The sequence below is a fragment of the Mustela erminea genome, chromosome 11 (genome assembly GCF_009829155.1).
Source record: "Mustela erminea isolate mMusErm1 chromosome 11, mMusErm1.Pri, whole genome shotgun sequence".
Taxonomy (NCBI): domain Eukaryota; kingdom Metazoa; phylum Chordata; class Mammalia; order Carnivora; family Mustelidae; genus Mustela; species Mustela erminea.
Window position 1 is genome coordinate 1,884,467 of NC_045624.1, and position 23,614 is coordinate 1,908,080.

General features: G+C 49.2%; 2 long non-coding RNA genes across 2 annotated transcripts in view; both read left to right on the forward strand.

Annotated features, from left to right (window-relative positions):
• LOC116568935 overlaps positions 1-23,302 on the forward strand; it is a 53,827-nt gene extending 30,525 nt beyond the window's left edge. Inside the window, exons 4-8 of the long non-coding RNA XR_004276787.1 lie at positions 5,988-6,109; positions 15,725-15,826; positions 20,167-20,313; positions 21,745-22,469; positions 23,203-23,302. This is a non-coding gene — a long non-coding RNA (uncharacterized LOC116568935). The remainder of the gene's footprint in view (positions 1-5,987; positions 6,110-15,724; positions 15,827-20,166; positions 20,314-21,744; positions 22,470-23,202) is intronic.
• Positions 2,877-5,615, forward strand: LOC116568937. The gene is made up of 2 exons (XR_004276790.1): positions 2,877-4,581; positions 4,740-5,615. It is a non-coding gene; the product is annotated as an uncharacterized LOC116568937 (long non-coding RNA).
• Positions 23,303-23,614: the final 312 nt, after the last annotated feature.

The window sequence follows — 23,614 nt, forward strand, 5'->3', positions numbered from 1 at the left end:
CCTCAGGTTGTTTTTCAGAGTCCATAGTCTCTCGTGGTTCACCTCCCCTTCCAATTTACCCCAACTCCCTTCTCCTCTCCATCTTCCCATGTCCTCCATGCTATTTGTTATGCTCCACAAATAAGTGAAACCATATGATAACTGACTCTCTCTGCTTGACTTATTTCACTCAGCATAATCTCTTCCAGTCCCGTCCATGTTGCTACAAAAGTTGGGTATTCATCCTTTCTGATGGAGGCATAATACTCCATAGTGTATATGGACCACATCTTCCTTATCCATTCGTCCGTTGAAGGGCATCTTGGTTCTTTCCACAGTTTGGCGACCGTGGCCATTGCTGCTATAAACATTGGGGTACAGATGGCCCTTCTTTTCACGACATCTGTATCTTTGGGGTTAATTCCCAGGAGTGCAATTGCAGGGTCATAGGGAAGCTCTATTTTTAATTTCTTGAGGAATCTCCACACTGTTCTCCAAAGAGGCTGCACCAACTTGCATTCCCACCAACAGTGTAAGAGGGTTCCCCTTTCTCCACATCCCCTCCAACACATGTTGTTTCCTGTTTTGTTAATTTTGGCCATTCTAACTGGTGTAAGGTGATATCTCAATGTGGTTTTAATTTGAATTTCCCTGAGGGCTAATGATGATGAACATTTTTTCACGTGTCTGATAGCCATTTGTATGTCTTGATTGGAGAAGTGTCTGTTCATATCTTCTGCCCATTTTTTGATATGTTTGCCTGTTTCATGTGCGTTGAGTTTGAGGAGTTCATTATAGATCCTGGATATCAACCTTTTGTCTGTACTGTCATTTGCAAATATCTTCTCCCATTCTGTGGGTTACCTCTTTGTTTTTTTTGACTGTTTCCTTTGCTGTGCAGAAGCTTTTGATTTTGATGAAGTCCCAAAAGTTTATTTTCGCTTGAATTGTCTTTGAATTACCTAGAATAGATGGTTTATGAAAGAATGTAGGGGTTCAGTCTGATTTTTTTCCAGGGAAGATACTTATTTTTTCCCAGGACCATTTAATAAATAGCTGTCCTTCCCTCAGTGGAATCTACCTGTCTTTGTTTTATATAAACTTCCCAACTTTCCTCCTGGGTCTGACTGTGGGATTCCCATTCTTCTGCAATGATTGGTTGTAAACGCTGCAGCCCTGTCTTATGTACTCTGGAGTTATGATGCTTCTTGCTGTCTGGCGAGCTCCATGTCCCCCCGTGACCTTCCTCAAGAGTTATCTTGGCTATTCCTGGCCCTCGACTGCTTCATCTGAATTTTAAAATCAGCCCGTCACCGTTGATAGAAATCCTCACGGGGACTAGCACTCTGATTCTGCTGTGCCTGCGTGCGCTCTGGGAGAGCACATGGGGCACTGAGTCTCTGCACGGAAACATCATCTTTCCACGTGTTCTGTACTTCTGCCTTGATGCCTTTCAGCAACACGTCAGGAAATGTCCGCGTGCCGGCGTGGCCCATCGGTGTCAGGTGCACCCCTCATTGCTGTTCGAATGCTATTAGTTTTCTTCTCTGTCTCTGCTTAAGAAATGGTACTGAGTGTTGTATGTGGATTGTCTGGTGAGCGGTTTTGATAAACTCTGATCGTTTCTAATAATTTGTCTGAATATGCTTTTTGGGTTTTCTGGAAGCTACATCATCTGTAAATAATGAAATTCCTTCTTTCCCAGTTGTGAGGTCCCTAGTCTCGTTCTCTGCTGTGCCTGCCGCCCTGCCTGCCCGGTGTCGTGGAAGAGGGATGGTGGCGGTCATCGCTGCGTTTCTGGTAGTAAAGCTGTGCTTCTGGTGTGTTGCCGCTGAAGCGACATTGCTTCAGATTTTGGCGGATATTCCTTATCTGGTTAAGGATTTCCCTTCTGTTCCTTCACTTTTGTTCAGGGATTAGTGATCTTTTCCTTGAAAGTTTGATGAAGTCACTTATAAAACCGTCTGAATATTTTCTCAGTAGGAAAATCATTGATTCCATTTCATTAATTGTTATAGAACCATTTAAGTTTTATTACTTGATTCAGTTTGATGAGTTGTATTTTTCTGGGAATTTTTCAATTTGCTCTAAATGTTTGTATTTGTGTATAAAGCTATTTATGACATTATCTTTATAATTTCTGAAGTGTTTGTAGTGATGTTCCTGTTTTCATTCCTGATAGTGGTGGTGTGTTCCCTCTTCTGTAAACCCTTGCTCAGTGTCAGAAACTTGTCAACTTCACTCATCTCTTCAAGGAGCAAGATTTTGTCTTTTGGCTCTGTTTATTCAATGTTGTTACTTCATTAATTTCAGCTCTTTATTATTTCATTTTTCTATTTTCTTTGGTTTATTTTACATTTTTTCCTTTTCTTTCTTTTTTTTGAGAAGGACTGTTAGCTCCTTTATTGTCAGATTTCTTCTTTTCTAACACACACATTTAAGACCACAAATTTTCCATTAATTCTTGCTTTAGCTAAAGTCTACAAATTTGTTAGGTGATATTTTCTTTATGATTCTTTTCCTAGTTCCTTTACTTCTAATCTAAAACCTCTATAAATGATTATTTTATATCTCACCTGTGATCAGCATGGGATACGGGGGAAAAAGTAGACCCTGTAGTCTGTGTGTGCGTGATGACTTTGAGGGGAGTAGATGGCTCTGCTGTAGAGAGACGTGGTCAGAAATACATCGTGTTGGGCCGCCTGGGTGGCTCGGTCGGGTAAGCCGCTGTCTTCAGCTCAGGTCGTGAACCCAGGGTCCTGGGATCAAGTCCTGCATCGGGCTCCCTGCTTGGCAGGGAGCCTGCTTCCTCCTCTCTCTCTGCCTGCCACTCCGCCTGCCTGTGTGCACGTGCTCTCTCTCTGACACACACACACACACACACACACACAAGAACTACATCTAGTTAAATACCCTGCATGGGGTTGAATGGAATAAGGGGAAGTATTGAAGCAGTGTGGTCACTTGGTGTATGTACTTTTTGGGTGACTGCTGCAGAGCTGCCTGTATGTGTGTCAAAGCACATCCATTGTAACGTTTGATGGGTTAGACACAACAAGTATTTATAACCTGCTGTATACGGGCAGGGACCATGCTAGCTTCCTGGAGTAGAGATGAGTAAGGTGCATTTCCTGCCCTTGAGCATTTTAAATTTAGGACAGAGGGAGAATAACATGTAGGCGGATGGTTTTAGTCAAGTGCAGTAATGATTATGCTAGGAGAACCCAGCTCGGTCTACGTGTAGGTGCTTCGGGAAACGGGAGTCAGGAAGGATTTCCTGGGATACACACCCAAGCGGAACTTTGCACCCCATCTTGGTCACTAATTCACAGCCTACACTGGCCTTGCATGGTGTTGCCGGACACCTGGGCCCATAACTGAGTCGTGGACAAGGCCGTTCTACCATTCGGCCAGTTGCTTCGGTAACGGAGAACACGGGCAGACCAGTGGGTGTCGTGGACAGGACCGGATTCCCATCCATAGTCTGCTGTGAACTCCCCGGTCCGCAGCCGTGCTGCGTGGAGTGTCTGCTGAGGATAAAGCCGTTCCGTCATTTGCAGGATGGTGATTTTGGCGAAAGTATGTGGGTAGGGAAAACAAGCCTCTGCTCAGAGTACCTGTCTATTCCAGAAAAAGGACGCGATGGCAGTGCAGGCAGCAGGCTGTCACGGGGCGCCCTCCCCGGGGCGGGGGTGGGATGCTGAGGACACCGAGTTGGTCTCTGGGGTTGGCGATCTGGGCAGCGGCCATTGCCGCATCAGATTTAGGTAGCGGGAGTCCGAGTGGCAAAGCCCACCCAGCCCCGCTCTGGTAGCCTCTGCCCTGCTCTTCAGGAGCCCCTGGGGCGAGGCCGCGTGGCTGGGAGCAGAGGTGGGCCGATCACCAGTCTGGTTCTCCAGTCCTTCTCAGGAGAAGTGGCCCTTGGGTGAGCGTCCCAGGTAGCTGAAATAGAGGCACACGGGGTGCCCGCTGCAGAGTCTGTCCACGCGCTGCCTCCCCACGCTCCCTATCACCATTTCCCAAGTTTTCTTCCAAACCTCTGTCCACCAGAGTGATCACTACTGTCCACCATATCTCTGGCCATATTTCGTTTTGGGCAAAATGAGCAGTTGGGGGCTTTGCTTGAGCAGTGGCGAGGATGTCCCTCCACTGCCATCCTTCAGAGCCGTCTCGCGTGGGGCTGCAGTGCCCCATCTGCCCAGTTTGGGGTGGTACCAGCACGTGGTGCGCAGCCAGCCGTGTGTCAGCCTGAGCGCTCCGTTTCGAAGTCAGCTGCTCAGAGGATGCTCTTCTGAGGCCGCAGCTGTCGGTTAGGAGAGGCTGAACGTAGGAGGAGCTGGGGGCTAAGCTCCTTGCTCGTGCAGCTTACTTGTGATTACAGAATCTGTTCGGCTCTGGTCCAATATTTGCCACTTTGCCTTGATGGTGGAGAGCTGCCCTGAAGGCCAAATTCTGATGCTGTGTGTCATTGAGCGCCCAGGTCTGACAAAGCGTAAGACCAGAGGAGAGATGGGGCCGGCATAGAATTGAGAAGTCTGGTACTTCTTAATTACGTAGCTGAGGAGTCTGTTGATAAATTAAAACCCACAGGTGCTCTCCAAAGTAAGCAATGTTTCTTGTCTTTGAGTTTTACAGATTTTGCCTGAAAAAAATGTTAAACCTTTTCTATTTCTTGCATTCCAGTATTCTCTTTACCTTTTCAGGATTGTTGCAATACAAGAAAAGGTCTTTGTGTTTTTGTCTTTAAATCCTGTATACAGGGTTCGGTTGGGGACCCATGTGACATGCAGATTTGGCCGTGACTCTTCCCTACGTGAAAGGCTCTAACAGCCCCCGTGTATTCATTCAGCAAACACCGCTGGGTGCCCCCTGGGCCCGGCACCGGGTGCCGCAGCGGACGGGAGGACCGAGGTCCCCGCTCGCGCTCATGACTCAGGATGAGCACAGAGATGCGGACAGACCGCAGCGCCCAGGGCCGGTGCCAGACCTGTGACGCTGCACGTGTCGGTTGGGAGAAAATCTCCGGAGCCGTCAGTGGCTTCGTTGGTGACTTAAGAATCCCCAGGTCTGGGAGTGATACGAAGCCGAGGAAGTCGCTCGGGCCTCGGCCTGGGCTCCTCATGGGTAACTTGGGCGCACGTTATAGTCACTCGGGGAGCTTTAAAGCTGCCCTCACAAGGCCGGCGGCCCCTGGTCATCCCGTCTTTTCTCCGCGGTGCTTCTCGGGGTGTCCCAGGCCAGCAGGGTCGGGCTTGCGTCGGAGCTTGTTACACAGGTAGATCCCTACCGCCCCCGGGCCCCCCGTTCTCCCCGAATCAGGACCATCTGTCCCTCAACGAGCTCTCCAGGTGACTCCAGAGGAGCTAATTTGAGGAGCGGCTGCCCCAGAGTCCTCACCATCCTCGTCCTCGTCGTCGGGTCGGGGCTCGCTGCAGCCCCCCGTGTGGGCTGCTCGGACGCTGCGCCCCGGCCTGCGGTCTGGGTGGCTCCGGCCAGATGCGGACCTTGTCAGACGCACGTGAAATAAGAACCTAAATTCTCTGTCTTGCTAGGTTATCGCCGAGGAGTCTTTCGGAAGCAACGTCAATAAATTGCTGTCAGTGATGTTTAGGAATAAAAGCAATGTGACAAGTGTGTGTTTAGTCCAGTTTTGTTTTATACCGAGCTGCAAGGGGTCCCCAGGTTCTTTTTTTTTTTTTTTTAAAGATTTTTAAAAAAATTTATTTGACACACACACAGATCACAAGTAGGCAGAGCCGCAGGCAGATGGTGGGAGGGAAGCAGGCTCCCCGCTGAGCAGAGAGCCCGATGCGGGCTCGACCCAGGACCCTGGGATCATGACCTGAGCCGAAGGCAGAGGCTTAACCCACTGAGCCACCCAGGCACCCCAGGTCCTTGGGTTCTAAACGAAATGTTTATGCCAAGAAAAAAATTACTTAATGTTCTGTTTATTTCAGACTGAAATGAAAACAGAATTTGCCAGATACATTTTATTTGTTTTCTTTCAGTAGTGGAAAAAAGTTATCCGCCAAAACCACGTTCTCAGAGTCTGACCACAACAGTCGAGTCTTAGACACTGTCCTGGCCCGGTGCAGAGGCAGGTCTCGGACAGCGCGGAGCGCCCGACTCGGTGCGCAAGAACGCTTTCCGCCTTCCGTGTTTGCCTGCTGGCGAGGCCGCCTCTGGAGTCAGGCAGGTGGTCGCTGCTGGACTGGGAGCGTGTGGCAGTGCCCCCCGTAAGGACTGGCGTCGGCCCTGCCTCGCGCTTGCCTGCGGAGTCCGCTCCTAGAAGAGAGAGGAGGCCACCGGTGTAGGTCTCACCGTCCTCACTGAGGGGGAGAATGCAGCCGAGTCGCTGAGAGCTGAGGCAGGAGACGACAGTGTTTGGCCCGTGACCCTTGTTCTGTAGAAGAGGAAACGGAGGCAAAATTGAGTAGCTCGTACAAGGCGATAAGATAATTTATCATCGGAACGCAGAAGTCTCATCTTCTGGTCTCGTTTCGTTCCACAACACCTCCAAGGGGACTTGAAGTTTCGATTGAGAAGACCCGGGTCACGAGCACAAAACAGATGAATGTAGCTGTGTCCGCACATTCTGCAGGCAGCAGGAGCCCGAGCCATGCTCCTGGGACAGCCTCGCCCAGGTGGCTGTGGGCAAGGGGGGGAGCGAGCCGGGTCGAGAAGGGGGGGCACACCGTGGCCGCGATGGCCGGAACCCCATGTGCTCGGGGAAGGGGTGAGGCGAGTCGGCCCGCGGCGAGCAGAGGGAGCTAGAGCTCTGGAACGCACGCGGGAGTGACGGGGACGTTGATGGAGCATTTGATTTTCCCGCCTGCCTTTGTACTTCTGTCATAATTTCACACGTATATGTATTTTATGACACATCTGATTTTCCAGCTTGTTGTTTTCAATGTGTTGGTCTTTCCAGGAGGCTTGGGGCTTCTCGAGGACGCGGAACAAGTCTGTGTTCCGTGTGCTTGTCCGGAGTCCGGCACAGACTTCCAGCGGCCGCGCAGTGAGTGAGCGGCCGTGGCTGCCACGGCGTGGACGGAGGGGCCGCCGGACGGAGGGCGCGCCGGGGTCTGCGGCGTGCGACGGGGCTGGCGCAGGAGCCCAGGCCAGCGACAGGAGACGCCCGAGCCGAGAGGAGAGGCAGCTGTGCCGGCCAGGGGTGTGGTGCAGAGGGTCTGGACCGGAGGGCGGGAGGGAAGGGTGCAGGGACATGGTGCGCGGCAGGGGTGCGTGGTGGTGCTGTGGCTGCGGCTGCCCGCGTGGGACGTGGCACTGCGTCTGTCGTTGCTCACGGTGCTGTGTCCGTCGCACCCTGGAGCCCTTGTGCTGGGCACGTGCTGCCTCCCCTCCGGCCCGGAAGCTCTGTCTCTGGCCCATGTTTTTGTGCCCCGGTGTAGGCAGTCTCCGTAGCTCTGCCCTGCAGGACAGTCACTTCCTTTTTCCTGTGGCTTTGAGGACACCTGGTTTTTTATTTTAGTGATTATATTTTCTAGTTTAATAATTTTCATTTTGTCCTCTACTAAATGTATTCTTTAAAAATTTTTTAATTTTCTTAAAACTTTTTTAAAAAAGATTTTATTTATCATAGAGAGATGAAGAGGGGAGCACAAGCAGGGTAAGGGTCAGAGGGGGAAGCAGGCTCCCCGCTGAGTAGGGAGCCCAATGCGGGACTCGGTCCCAGGACCCCAGGATCATGACGGGAGCCGAGGCGGACGCCCGACCGCTGCGTCAGCCGGTGCCGCGTACCGGCTTCTGTTTGCAGAGTGCCCTTTGCTACCTCTCTGGAAGACTCCGCGCTGGCCTCCTGCTGTCATTCTGTGTGGCCGTGGCGGGTTCTTCCTGCCCTCTTCAGGGTCTGGTCCACCTCAGCACGGGCTGCACTGCCCGCACCCAGGCCTTGCCGTTCCCCAGCCAGTGCGCTCTTCTCCTGCCCTGCCCGCCACCCCGGCCCCAGGCTGCTCCCCAGTTTCTGCGGGCCGCGTGCACAACCACCTCCATTCACCCGGCCCTGTTCTCCCGCTGCCCGCACCCCCATGCTCACCGCTCTCCGGCCCGGCTCGGGAGCGAACGGGTTGTTACCATCCGAGACACACACGTAGCAGTGACGACTCTGCCCTGAGCTCCTTTCCCCTGCTTCCGTCTGCTGTGCTCACGTGGGAACAGTTCAGCCTCTGTTCCACCCACAGGAGCAACCAGTGTTACCTTGAAGATTCAAATGAGTCGGAGCCTTTCCTAGAAATAAAGTGCACTTGTAACGTCAAATTTTCTTACTGGCTTCCTTTGTGATACTTGAAAAAAATGGAGATCATACTTATAAATCCTATAATCCACAAATTAGCAGTAGTAGTGTGTCACACGGGAAAACATGATTTCTGGTGTGCAGTGGAACAACATCGAATTCACTTTCATCTGACGGGTATGACCTTGGCATGGGTTTTTCTTGTTGTTTTTAACATCTCCAGCTCTGGAGCTGCCGTTTCACTCTGCAATGGTCCGTCCGGCGCCTCCCGCTCAGGTGGGTGGAAATCTGCCCAGGCGGGGTGCGGTTTGAGGCTGTTTCTGAACTTCGTCTCTAGATCACGGAGATGTTGGAGAAGCAGGAACTCAGATGGCAAAGACTGGCTCTGCGTCTGCTATTTCATGGGGCTGTTGACTCAGAGACCATGACTTTAGTGCGGACTTTTATTGTTTCAATTAAAGACTGATTTGATTTTATGCGATCATGCATTTTAATTTTATGAAAGTCTATAGTTAAATCCAGTTTAAAGATTACTCTGTATTAAAGTAAAGTACAAGCATGCACAGTGTCAGAATTATATTGTGCTTCTCTGAAAACTCGGACATTGCAGCTTCTGTGTGGCCGAGCCCTTGGCGGAAACGGGTGTCTCCGGACGCAGCTGCGTGACAGCTACAGGAAAGTGACTCGGTTCACTCTGCTGTGAACTTACAAGCGTCTCTCTGCTTGTTGACTATACCAAGTCCAACGAAGCCTCTGGTCAGTCTTCTGCGGAACAGAAAAGTGCTTTTCTTTGAGCTGATTCTTGGAGGAAGGCATTTTTGGGGTCAAAGTGAGCTGCTTTGCTGTTGTACTGTTTGTGCAGTGCAAGAGTGTGGGGCTGTGACAATGCAGGACGGCCACTCAAACGCCAGCTCTGGCCCCCGCGTTTCACAAAGGGCGGACATGAAGGAGCCGAGCGCGGGACATTTGGGCCATAGTGTGCACAAAGCCATGGTGTGACTGCAAAGGCCAGCTATGACTTTGGAAGTTTCCTTGCGGGTTTTGAAGCCTTTTTTGTTTTGTTTCGATGGAGGAAAAGAATGTGAAGGACTATTTGCACTAAATAGATTAAGCTGTTAGTAAACATGTCCCCTTTCAATGAACTGACGTGGGGACAAAGGACGTGCTTTGCCGTGGTCAGCTGGATTTGCCTTAAGTCACAGGGACAAACAGGTGACGTGGCAGACCCTCTTTCAGGCCTCACTTGGAGAGGGTCCGTGAGATGAGTAGAAATTGAATTGGCTTCTTCTTCCCATTTATTTTGGCTAAAAGCCTGCTCTCGTCCGCCTTGTCTTTCTTGGGAGGGAAACCTGGTTTTTCCAAAATCAAATTAGCCTGGGAACAAATATGACTCAGGAATGTGAGTCCTTTTCAAGGTCCCAGCACTTGTGATGAACAGCTCCTGCTCGCCGAGTGGCTGGCGCACAGCCCTGTGGCGGTCCCTGCGGCCCGGCCGGCGACAATGAGCCTCGCTGTCACAGCCGCGAGACAGAGGGAGCTTGTTCCTGGTGGCGGCGGGGCTGGGGGTGCGCTGAGCCCCCGAGAGAGCCCTGCCGCCCATCAGACCCTCGCTTCCTGCGGGCACGCTGCGTCCGTCCCTCAGGCCCCCGCTCAGTGGCAGAAAGAACAGATAGAAAGGAAGGGCTCGAGGTTCGCAGCGCACCGTGTTGGGAGTCCTTTGGTCCTGGGCGGGCATTGTAAAGCCTGGAGGAATTCTCCAGAAGGAGGCACGGTGTGGGGGCCCCAGGGACAAAGAGAGGCCCCAGCGTGGTGGAAGTTGGTCCAGCTGTTTCTCCAACTGTGTCGTTCTCAAACGTGGCGTTTTGGTGAAAGTGGCTGGTGTCCGTCGGCGACGGGCAGGAGAGCCAGCGAGGGAAGGCGCGATCACGACGCCGACTTTCTTTTCCACTCAGTAGCTTGGTTTTTTATAGGAAAGTTTACCTCCAGAAGTTCAGGTTGTATTAGCATCCAAAGTTGGGGGTTCAGCAAGAAAAGCTGAAAGTCGTGACACGGGGGTGTTCTGGGCCCAGTTTTCAAACACGGTGTGAACATGGCTTGTGAGGGGCCTCTGGGAAGGTGCCAGTCTGGGTCCCTTAAATACAGTTACAACAGGGCTGCCCCCACCTTGAGGCCGCCACTTCGCTGCGGGGACATTTTTGTGTCACAGCTCTTGCCCAGCCCTCGGGTCACGTGTCACGGGTGGGAAGACGTGGACTTTGAGGCCTTGGCACTCTGGAGGCGACCTGAGGGGTCATCCACTCGTGTCTGTGGGAGCCGTGAGAGGGAGGCCCTGGGGAGCAGGGGTGTGTGCTTCTGTGCGCCTGTGGCTCCTCTGGCCCTGAGATGGGCCTGTCAGCCCTGCGTTCTCAGGAGGAGGGGAGGGGCCAGGCAGGCACCACTATGTCACGCACATGGACAGAGATCTGGCCCGAAAGCTAGGCCCTTCCTGTCTCAGGACTGTATTAATTTAAGGTGATTTCAAACTTAGCCATCATAGAATGATCAACACTGAGAAAAACACCTAAGAAATTAACATTGGCACAATATGGCTTTAGTTCTCGGTGTGACGTTAGTTTCAGGTGTACAGCGGAGCGGCTCGGCACTTCTCTGCGCCACCCCACGCTCCTCAGGACAGGCCCGTCCTCCACCACCCTGCCGGGCCTCCCCCCCACACCCCTGTAGGTCTGTTTCTCGGTTGCTCGTCTCTCCTCTTCCCTCTTTGCTCATTGTTCGGTTCATTAAAGTCCGCATATGAGGGAGGTCACGTGGTGCTGTCTTTCTCTGACTGACCTGGTTCATTCAGCTAATGCTCCCTATTTCCAAGCACGGGTTTGCAAATGGCGAGATTGCCTGCTTTCTAACGGCTGCGCGATATTCCACGGCACACACACCACACCTTCTTTCTCCATTCATTGCTCGATGGATGCTGGAGCTGCTTCCGTACCTTGGCTATTGTTGATGACGCCGCCTTAGACATAGGGGGCATGTATTTTTTCGAATTAGTGTTTTTGTGTCCGTTGGGTAAATAACCAATGGCGGCACAATGCTACTAATTGGGCTACAGACGTTACTGGATTTCTCCAGCCCAAGGACCTGGTGGGACATAGCAGGAACAAAGTGTGCGGCTCTTGCTTGCTTTGCATTATAGAAGCAAAATGTGGTCCACGTGTCGCGGGAAGACCAGTCATCAGAGAACAACACACGGCAGCACAGAGCCACAAACACGTTTCCCTGTTTCTCTGATACACTGGTAGGAGTAACTAGAAATGTGAGCCTCGTTTGACCCCAATGGGGCACCACGTGACTGTTCCAGAGGATGTCGTAGGTGGAACATCGGCAAAGTCACGAGAAGAAGCAAAGGAATAAGAATTTTTTTATAAGAATTTAAGTATTTAGGGCGCCTGGGTGGCTCAGTGGGTTAAAGCCTCTGCCTTCAGCTCAGGTCATGATCTCGGGGTCCTGGGATCGAGTCCCGCATCGGGCTCTCTGCTCAGCGGGGAGACTGGTTCCTCCTCTCTCTCTGTCTGCCTCTCTGCCTACTTGTGATCTCTCTCTGTCAAATAAATAAATAAAATCTTTAAAAATAAAAGAATTTAAGTATTTAAAAAAATTAGAGTTTAAACAAATGTATTGTTGCAAGGTTGGTGCATGCAAACTGTTTGTCCAGCAGATCAGTTTCTGACCAGTGACTGATTGAAGAACCTACCGGTAACAATTTTTCTTTTTTCTTGGTTGATCTGCTGCCCTTGCTGTGCTGAACAACCCAGGATGTGGGGACGGAGTTGGCTCCGGAACAAGCTGAGTTGGAACGAGCTGAGCACCCGTTGCTCGGCTGTGGCCGCTCCTCTTCCCTTTGTTCAGGGGCGAGGTGCCCCCAGTAGACGGGGTCGCTGATGCGGACAGCCATGTTCTCCGAATGTGGGGGGGCTGTGTTCCGCCGACGGGGCCTCCCTGGCAGCAGGGCACCCCCCCTCCTCTCCTTTGGTTCCTCTTATGTCCACGTATAAAGCACAGAGCGGATGGGAGAGTTTTGGGAATGCAGGAGACAGGGACCAAGGTAGGGCACCACTGCAGAAGACCCCGGTGAGGGGAAGAGCCATTGTTTTGAGTTTCGTGGCTACAGAAGTGAGGGAGGTGTCATGAAGGGGGAGAGACCCGGGAGAGAGGACCTGGGTCCGATAGTTTTGCTCAGTGCTCGTGTCTTTGTCAGCAGAGGGCAACTGTAACAGATTCCTGCAGGGCGGGGGCTAAAGAGCTCACATTTCCTGTCCCAGTTCTAGAGGCTGGAAGGCCAAGATCAGGCATAAGCAGGTGGGTTTGTCCTGAGGCCCGTCCTCGGCCTGCAGACGCCCCTCTGTGTCCTCACAGGTGGCTTTTCTCCGGGCCCGGCCCTGTGCCTCCTCCTCCTCCCATGAGGACATCGGTTGTATAGGATCAGGGCCCTGCCCTTATGGCTTCATTTAACCTCGGCTGCCTCTTTAAAAGCCCTTTCTCCAAATGCAGTCACATGTGGGGTTAGGGCTTTAACTCACAAATTTTCGCAAGTCACACCTCAGTTGGTAACAGCCTATCTTGACAGGAGACTTGAGCCATGTAGCCTAGTTATGGTCAGTTTTAGAGAAGACCAGGAGGTTGTCTTGCTTTCTACAGTGGTTCACAGTAGGCCACAACAGCCCTTTGAGTCCTAAAGCCTCAGATGCTAAGAATAGATACACTTGTCAATAATGAACCAGAGCAATTCTCTCCCTGTGCATACCACTCAAAAATCTGACCTGGAGTCACATTCTCAGCATTTCCATTTTTGTACGCAAACAGAGGGAAAGTACGCGTGTCCCAGGCTCTGGGCCTGCCCTAGGCCAGGCTTGTAATTGTCAACAACCCCTACTTAATTATTATTTTGACCCAGAGCTTCCTGTCACCTGGTTATTCATTATATGTGCTTTTCCTACCTCCCGGGTTTTTATGCAGATTCGGTAAGACTGTGTGAGGTCACGGCGTGAAGACCTTGGCCACCACTGGGCTCGGTGACTTAGTCTGGCTCTTCGGTCCCACGGATACTTACTGAGAGCTTGTTGTCTTGCAGCAGGTGTTGGGGATATAAAATCGAAGAAGAAAGTTGTTTTCAGGACAAAGGAAAGACAGGGGGACATGATCTCACATACAGATCATTTCACAAAGAGACAGCACGGTATGCTGTCCCTGTGCGCAGCCCGGGCAGAAGACGGGCGGACAGAGAAGGTGCTGGTTCCTCTGATGTCCTGTAATCTGACTGAAAGAAAACAGAGGCTTAATTCCTATTACTTTAAACAGTAGAGTCAGGAACACAGCTGAGGAAATCACTCAGCAAATAGAAGATTGTTCAGGTATTGGAGTCTGGGATGTGTACACAGAAAATCTGAAAGAACCTGCGGGTGAACTCTTAGAATTCATTGGTGAAGTCTTTAAGGTTGTAAGGTAAAAGGTTAATGATAGTTGCATTTTTATACATGGTCACTGAGCAATTAGAAATAGAATTTTAATAACTTACTCTAGTATCCCAAACATGAAACACCTAGTCATAAACTGAGTGAAAGATATGTAAGATCTCCATACTGGAAATTATAAAGACCCTCTTCATTTATGGAGAGACCTGCTATATCCTGATCTAGAAGACATACTATTGTAAAAATGTCATTATTTCTAAGTACATCTGTAGATACCGTGCAATTCCAATAAAAATACTGCAAAACTTTATGGAAATTGATGGGCTGATTCTAAAAGTGATGAGAATAAAAAGAACCCAAAACAGCAAAGGCAGTTTTGAAGAAGAAAAATGGAAGGTGACCTAGCTTGTGAACGCCCGAAGTTACTGTAGATTAAAATGGCCCCAGAAGTCAATGAAGTCGAACGTGTCTGTGGTTTCCTCCTGTTCCATCCTTTCTGCTCTTACTTTTATTTCCTTCTGTCTCAGTCAGCTCAGGCTCCCAAAACAAAATGCCTTTGACGGGGGCTCCCCCAGCAGACGTTCCTGTCCCGGCTCTGGCGGTGGAGAGGCCGAGATCAGGGTGTCCCACGGTCGGACTCTGGAGAGAGCCTGTTCCCTGGGCTGCATCCTCCCTGGGCGGAGCTCGCTGGAGTTCCCTCTTCTCCCAGAACACGAGTCCTGTTGGGTCGGGCTCCCAGCTTTGTGACCTCATTTAACCTTGATGACTTCCCCAAGGGCCCCGTCCCCAAACACGGCCCTCTGGGAGTCAGTGCCGCAGCAGACACGTTTGGGGGACCCAGACCTTTAGTCCACTCCGCCTTCCGTCTCCTTTCTTGGGGGGACAAGCTGAAGCTGTCCTCTTCACTCACCCGTTTCTAAGTCTGTTCTCGTACCTGCGCGGAAGGCTATTTCCCTTCAGGTACCGCGAGCTCTTTCTTAACGTTTGGAGAGTACTGGGTTCATCTCCTCTGACTCACAGTTTGTAGCCTCCATTCAGAGGGACCTCTGCTGGCAGGGACACAGATTCTCCCGTCTCATCCGGCTGCGCGAGTGCACTGGTGGCGAGGTTCAGAGTTGGAGTCAACACTGGGTTTCAGACGCTGCGGTGTAGCCAGATGGCCTTGTTCAGGTATCAGCTGCACTCCTTAGCAGCGCCTTGACCGTGGGGAAAATGACAATTCTCGCGTGGTTCGGTTTCCACAGCTCAGCAGTGGAAAAACTAAGGTGTGTATTGTGGTGTGCGCGTGGGCGTGCACGTGCGTGTGTGTGACTTCATCTGTCCTGGTCCGCAGCTCCGCACGTGGCGTGCTCACTGCGGCGGTCTCAGCGCACGTGGGCTGCCGCGGTTCCGGACGCAGCTGACGCCGGTCTCTGTGCTCTGTGCCTCTCCCGGCCCTCTGGGTTGCACATCCAGACTCAGTCCCCTTCTTGGACATCTTGTGGAGAGATGGCAGGCGTCCTGCTGTGCCGCAGGTGCTGACCGACGGCCTTTGGGGGTTCCGGGCTGACCCCGGGCTGGGCCGGAGTTTGCTGCCGCAGGTGCTGGTCATGCTCAGAAGCTGTGGCCCCACAGTCCAGTCCCGGCCCCTGGAGTCTTGGGTCGCCAAAGCATCGTCTGGCACATTTCCTCCTCTGCCTTCTCTTTTTGCCCTTGGCCTCTGGGGTTTTCTGCTCTTCCTGTTAGGCTCAGCCGTGTGTTGTTTTTTTATCGTTCTATGTGGAACTAGTTCTGACATGACAGAGTGGGAGAAACCTCGTTTGCATGAGTCCTGGCCCCGAATTCCTAGAAGTGGGCCATGGTAGCCCTGCTCATCGGGCACTATGTCTTCGCACAACTTCCGTTTTATTCAGTGAATGGCACCGCTTCCATTGATCTGGGGCACGTGAGTCCGGATTTAAAAGAAATTAGTTCATACAGTTGACTGAATCTGTACTTTTCTGAATGACAAGGTGAACTGTAGCATGACCATTGGTGTGAACCTTTTCCCCAGGTCACTCAAGCTTAGGTTGCTGCTTAGCGACAAGCCATTTCTGCGCATGGTCCAAGGAGAAGGCTCGACGTCTACACTGCTGGAGACCCTCCTCCTCACTGGGTGAGTCAGGGTGTGCTGTTGACGGGCTTTGCCCACCGTGCCGCACGCACTGTTGCCCAGTGGTTTAATAATTCCACTGCCTGTGTCCATCTGGATAGTTCATGCAGTCCCTCTGCTTCCTTCCGTATGTTGGTTACGCTGAAAGCCCACCAAGGACCAGCTATTTTTTGCAGCATAATGAATTTCTAATGACATCTCGGGAATTCTTTGGAAAGAAACGGATGACTGCGTAAATCTACATCTCTGAGTCTATCGAACGATCTCAAGAACGATCTCAAGAAAAGTGTTATTTGGGCACCTAAAATTCCTCAGATTCTCCTCCTTTTGTATTTTGTTGAATTTCGTAGGAAGCTTAAGTTATAAAAAGGAAACAACGATCTTGCACCTTTTTTGGCTGACGGCCTGGAACTCTTTTAAATTGGATCTTATAAATATTCCATAAAGTCCTGCTTTTCTCCTGGCAGTTAGCTTGTGTGGATGGCATCTTAAATGTGTATGCCCTTTTTGTAAAACTTGATAAAAACCTATCTGGTACTAATAATTTGGTTAATCAATTACTCAGTACCCAAACTTATTATTTAAGAAAATTCTTGAAGCCAGTCACTCTGCTGTTTTACATTTTGACACTTGGCAAGCCGTTGCTAGCCTACAAAGTATCGATTTCATGCTGATTCTCAAAAGGGAGCATTTAAAAAATACCCAAGGCAGTATTTCTATGATATCTTCCCCTTGAGGAGAGGCAGCCAAGAAAGCAGGCTTATTGGCCTCATTTAAAGAACTGTGAGGTAGGCATTATCCCCACTTAATCCATAAAGAAACCGAGTTGAGAGGTTAAGTCACTCGGCCCATGTGATAAGTCTAGTAGGTTTCAGAGCCAAAATTCACACTCAGGTCTGAGTCCACACTGTGCTCTCACTGCTCTATCAGAGTTTTCAAATATCTGTAGTACAAAACCCCTTTCTGGAAAAAAAATGAGCCTGGAACCTCAAGAGACAAAGTAAACACCCAAATAATGGTGGTATTTTGGATGTATATAATACATAATAAATATGTGACTGGCTTACTATGAAATAAATCAGTGAAAACAATAGTGAATTCGGATCATTGGAAATTGGTAATTGTGGGTTACATTAGCGATTTTCTAGGTGCTGCGTCCCATTTACTTTTGTCTTGGTTACACAGCACCCTACATAGCTGAACGTAGCTGGGTGTTTTTAACATTTTACCTGTTAGATAAATATCGGTTACGTAATGATAGGCCAACTGGTGAAGCCACCGGCCTGTGTCCTTTATTCATTTCCTGTTCTCCACTGGAAAGTGTACAAAGCCAGAAAAAACAGGGAGACATTCCTGAGCAGTGTTCGTGAGTAGCAAGGCAGGGAAAGATGAAAAGTTCACTGACTAAATTGAGATAATTGTTTCATGGGGATCTTAGGGTTGGGTTAAAAATCTTCCCTCCCTTTGTACAAAGTTCTGATAAACCCAGGTCTGAGAAGACCTCCTGGAAAGAAAGCTGGGCATAGATACAGATGAAGAGAAAACTCAGCTTGCTTGGAGCTTTCATTAATTCATTTATCCATCTGTTCACCAAATTGGCATTAAGGGTTTCTCATGCCTTGAGGTCACAATGCCTCACATATAGTAGATGCACAATCATAGGTGGGCATTCTGATCATTGTTAGTGTCCACCCCTTTGCTGAGACATGCTGAACAAATTAGGCTCCATCCTTGAAGAGCTCTAAGCTTGGGGAGAGTGCCGTGATTGGTCAGGGTCAAGTGCACTGGTTATTTGGAAGCCGCATTAATTTGAGTCTTGGATTTTTATCCACTCTGATAAGACAGTCCCTGTCTTTTAATGAGTGTCTTTAGGCCATTCACATTTAAAGTGATCGCCACCTGTCATGTTTGTGACTGTTTTCTGCTTGTTGCACTCTTTGTTTGTTGACCTCCCCTTCTTACTCTGCCTCCTCCGGTTTTATTTGATGTCATACGATCCTGTTTTCTCTCTCTCTTTAGCACATCATTTATACTTATTTCTAGATTTTCCTTCAGTGGTTGCCTGACAGTCTGGAACATACATTTACAATTCACCTGAATTCTCTTTCAGATGACACTACACTGCTTCATGAGGCCGGCAGGCACGTTATACCGGAGCGTCACAAGCCTCATGCTCCTCCCTCGCACTGTTGCTGTCATTCGCGGCACTTCCCCATATGCTGTAGCCACCCAGTGCATTGTTACTGTGATTACTGATGGGAAAAAAGGCAGTTATCTTTCAGATTAAGTCAGAATATGAAAAAAAAATGTATTTTTCTTCATTTATTCCTTCTCTGATGCTCTGCCTTTCTGCAAGTACACCCAACCTCCTGACTTCTGTCACTTTAGGGGAGAAAGGAAGGCTGGCGGGGGCTGGAGTGGGTAACTGTCCGCTCAGGTGGGAGGAGTCTTTCCCTGCAAAGGACTTTGTAATGGTGAATGCTCTGGGTATCTTTCAAACTGGGTCCTTGCCCCCTGCCTGCTAGAAACAGAGGAGGATTTAAAAAAAATTAATTTAATTTTTTTCAGTGTTCCAAAATTTATTGTTTATGCACCATACCCAGTGCCCCATGCAACAGATGTTCTCCTAAATACCCACCACCAGGCTCACCCAACCTCCCATCCCCCTTCCCCTCCAAAACCCTCAGGCTGTTTCTCAGAGTCCACAGTCTCTCATGGTTCATCATCCTTAGGACAGCCTTGGTATTGGTAAACATGGTCACCTATGCTGCAGTCTGTTACTATGTAGTACCATAAGTACCATAGTTTGTTACCATGTAGCTACTATATCCTGTAGTTTATTCCTTTGTAGCCACTAAATATTGTAGTTCATTACTATGTAGCTACTAAATATCAGCCTGTTACTATGTAGCTACTAAACATTGTAGTTTGTTATCATGTAGCTACTAAATACTATAGTGTGTTATCATGTAACTACTAAATATCATAGTTCATTACCATGTAGCTACTTACTATTAGTTTGTTACTATGTAGCTACTAAACATTGTAGTTTGCTACTAAGTAGTTACAAAATGATATACTTTGTTACTGTTAACTTTTGCTATTTGTGTTTCATTGCAAATACTCTAGATTGAAGTAATATGATCTGGATGTTTTGAAAAATCAAAGAAAAACCATGATATATTACTTGGTTATATTTCACTTGATTATATTTCTGATTTTCAAACTTGTGCATGAGAATTAATGTGACCACCATGCATTTTGGCTATTAAACTTTTAGGTTTCTCATGCCAATGACCAGACTTGCTAACAAGAGAACTTTTAAATGGAACTTCTAATTTTCCTTCTTTTATGTGTGTATTCTGATTAATCCTACAGATATAGGTGGGGGCATTCACTTTTTGTATATTGTCTATGTGTCTATGATTCTCAGATTGTTATTTCCAACTCACATCTCCATCCAAGGTTCCAGAGGGGGATATCCAGCTGCACCTTGTCACTTATATTCCATTGTCTCAGAAGTGTTAAATTTAATGATTCAAACCTAAAGATTGATTTCTCTCCATTTTAACCTGTGATTCTATTAGTCTTTCATTTCAGAAAACATGATCAATGTCTACTGTTTTGGGAAAAACAGAAACTGGAAAGACCTAGGTACAATAAACAGAAATACTTGACAAGAATCCAGAATGGAGTACATAAGAAAAGGTGTATATTATTTTGAGTGTTACTTGTGGATCTTCCAGAGATCATCTCAAGAAAAGAGCATGGAGGAAGTTCCTATGCCAACGAAGGCTGAAATTTACACGCTATTGAGGTTTTCTTCTCTTAGGTTATCTCTCTTAGATTATTGAGGGAATTAATATTATTAGAGCATTCAAGGAAAGAGAGAATATAACACACTCTTAGCAGAACAAGATCAGAGCATGAGGGGACAACAGTGTTACATGGGCAGGTGTAAAAGGAACTGAAGCTGGAGGAAGTTGCTTACAGTGACTATATTTATGGATGATGAGCTGTCTGAAGTTTAAGTAATCCCTTTGCAGAGGTAACATGTACTGACAATTTTTTTTAGGAAAAAAAGAATCCTTGTGAGATGGCTCTGATGGTTCCACATAGTACGACATGTACATTATAAAATTCTGGATTTTCCTTGTCACATATAGCGATGGTCCATGGAAGACCAGGCTGTAGAGAAAGAAGAGCACGAATGAGTTAGGGTTAAAGGCATCTCTGTGTGGGGATTTAGGTGAGGGAAGCAGATGGGTTTCTGGTCCAGAGATAGCAATAGGGTCCATTGGCCTATAGGATATTTAAATACATCTGCATTGCACGGTCCCCAGATCCAAGGTTTTCCTCCCTGGTCGTCCATGGCACATGAACTCCCCTGTCAGAGCAGACTGAGACATCTTCACGGTGGGAATCCTGTCTGTCTTGCACACCACTGTATCTCCGTGCCCAGCACAATACCAGTGACGGGGTAGTTCTCTGTAAGTAGTTGTTGAGTAAATAAAATAGTGTTTGATAGCTATTAAATACCAATTGTATGTTCAGCAATAATGAAAAATAAACTTTAGGTTTGGGGACAAAAAATTAAAATAAAGCAGTTCGGTAATAATACAGGCTTTTTTATATCTAAATACCAAATATGTGGTGACAAGTTCGAAAAGATTCCTGAGGAAGGGGTGTAGGGTGCATCAGCACATTCAGAGACAGTTTCTTGGGAGAGGCAAGAGTGCACGAGGAAGCTTGGAGGCTGCGTCGCCTCCCAGGTAACGGTAGTAAGATTCCGTAGAGCCGTGGGGACCTTGAACTTCAGATGAAGAGGACTTTTGGGGGGACATCTTTTGAGGTGGAGTTACGTAAGAAGAGTCACGCCTTTAGGAAGATAAGTCTGTTATTTGTGCCTACATTGGAAGACTCCCTGGGGTCGCACGTTGGTGTGCTATGATGACAGTGGCGCGGCATGAGAGGTAGAATCACAGGCTGGTGGAGGCGCCACGGAATACCAGGCAGGAAGGGTTGGAAAAACCTGGTTCAGGAACAAAGCAGGAGTCCCAGACTGACTGGAGATGTTTCTAGAAGAAGCCCCTGAGGATCTGTGGAAATGGGGAAGGGGCTGGAGTGCTGGCGGAGGGCACAGGGATGGGCATTTGGACAAGGTTGAGTTGGGCCAAGGAGTGGCCACAGGAAGCAGCAAGAGCAGGAAGGGTCAGTGTCCCTAACAGAGGGGGAGGTTTGGGGGGACTGGTGGGGGGACCGGTGGGGAGAACGGAGCGTAGATTGGGTTAAATGCCCCAGAGAACCCAGGAAGAAGGAAGACCGGGTTGTGGTCTTCCCAAGGGAAAGGTCCGGAACGCTTTGGGAGGACCAGAGTGTCGGGTGGAAGGCAAAGTGACAAAAATGTGTTTGACTGTGGCCGAGGCCCAGAGAGGGAGGAGATGATGCCCTTCATTGCTGGTGTTTGAGGGACAGCTGGTAACAAGCTCGATCTTGAATGTCAGGAAATGCTCATGTAAGATGATGGGCGCTAAGGGTCACACGGCTCCTCCTAGTCATGAGGTCGGGGGGGCACCAGGCGGCGTGCGGCAGCCCAGCTCTGTCCCTCTGGTTGAGGGTGGGGAGCGTCCCCCCGAGCTCGCTCTGCGCCGGTAGAGAGATGGCGGGAGGTGTTGGACGCTGGGGGCGCCTACAGGGCTTTGGCAGGTGGCGTGAATCCGGCCGGGAGGGAGGCGGGTAAGAAGCCCCACTGGGGGTGGCTGCGCTGGCGTCTCCCTGTCCCGCCCATGCTGCTGCCCCTCCCGCCGGCCGTCCCCGTGTCCTCACTTCGGCCGGCCCACCTTGCCTCTCTCCTCCCCTCACTTCGTACTGCTTTCCCAGTGTTGGTGAACTTAAAACCCGAATGATTTTTCTGTGCACAGCAGTGCCTGTCGAGGAACGAAAGAGACAGTAAATGAAATCCCTCCAGCGTACGGCAAATACACAAAACCTGTGGGATCCAGAGCTGATGAAAACTAGTGGGGAAGGACTACAGGGCCAAGGACAATGAGTGCAAGACGGGGAAAAGTGACGAAGAATGGGAAGAAATTAGAACAAAATGCAGCCTGTGGTGGCGATCTGTCCAAACAGATTCTTGGACTGTGGTTTTTTTAAACTTGGCTAAATGGGCATGAATATCAATTGTCATAGATCTTTTTCTTTGTCTTTTTTTTTGGTCCTGGTTTTCAGAAGAAGAAATAAATGACGAGAGAGGATTTCTGAGCCTGCTTGTCCCTCTGTGAATAAGTTTAACCAGGGGACGCTCGTGTGACCTGTGACCATTTGCTCCTGTTGAGGGAGAAATGGAAACATCTTTCTCCTGTCCCAAAGTTCTCCAGAAATTAGTGACAGATCTTTAATGGAGCCCTGGTATTGTGTTCTTGGTTTCAGACTTTTTTTTTGAATCTAAGGTTTTGTTTGTTTCTGTTTCTTCTTCATGTTCCTTTGTTTTTTCCCCTACATTGTGCCTTTGTCATCGTTGTTCTAAATTTCCATGAATCGAACCCTAATGAAACGACTTAAGACACCATTTAGTAAAGACAAACACCAGCAAATAAACCCGAAAGACGAAAAGCAAAACAAAAAAAGCTCTTCTGTTTTTAGCACGGTGGGTGATTTTAGAATCATTTCCTTTCATAAGACACGAGTAACCATGTGGAACTTTTGGCAGTAACAGGGCTGATCGTTATAACCCATTGGGTAGTGATTTTATATTCTGATGGATTACTTAATAATAATTACATTGAACTTACCGTTTAATTAAATGTTTATTTGCCATGTAAATTTTATATTTCGTCAAAATTATGTGATTTTTACAGCAAGGATAATTATCCTATGATTATGAGGCGGTGACCTTGAACAGTCCCTTAATAATTATAGTTTCTGATGTAATTAAATCATTGAACCAGATCTTGCTGGGTGAGAAGGTAACTAACCACATGCACAGAGGGACTCAAGTGCAGAGGAGCTAAAAATCACGCTGCCTCACTAACGAGAGAGGGCTGTGCTGTGACCTCCCCTCCTGAGGCTGCCGGACCTTGGCTGGGGACCACACTGGTGTGTGCTTTGCGTATTATTTGTAACAGCCCGCATTTGTGCCGTTCTGAGACCGTGAGCCCACGGAGTACCAGCTCCCGGGACTGACCTCAGGAGAGGACCTGGTGGATCCAGGGGTCGTCCTGTGAGCCTGTCTGCCGACCGGTTTAGGGACGGGACCCTGACCCGGTTCTGGCCTATGAGACTGAGGAGAACTTCACTGGGGGCTGTGGGAGAAGCTCTTCCCCACCTCAGAGAGAGAGTCTCGGAAAGCCGGTGCTGCTCTCACTGGTGTGCCTGTGCAGGTCTCGTAGCCAAGGTCGCTGCTGGGTGCCAGCCTGGAGGGAGGGAAGTCATTGTGTTCACGGAGCTGTCCTTGAACCCTGCGTTGACCTTCGAGGCCGTCCAGAGCTCTGGACATTCTCCTACTGCTGGTTGACTTTTCCTGTTACTCGAGGGCCAAGGCCCGCCAGCTGATGGAGGTGACTTGCGAATGTCCCCGCGTGCAGCCCTTGTCCCCGGGCGACTTCTGAGGCCATACATATGCTTCGAGTTTAGGGCTACTTACGCGTTCCACCCGCTGCTGTGTGGTTTTGGCCGCTCGAGAAACTGAACTGTAAATGGACAGAGATGCGGCACCACTGAAGCTGTCGGACCAAGCGACCTTCTCAAAGCAGCGCGTCAAATAAACGTTCGCCAGCGGCCAGGGTAGAGCGA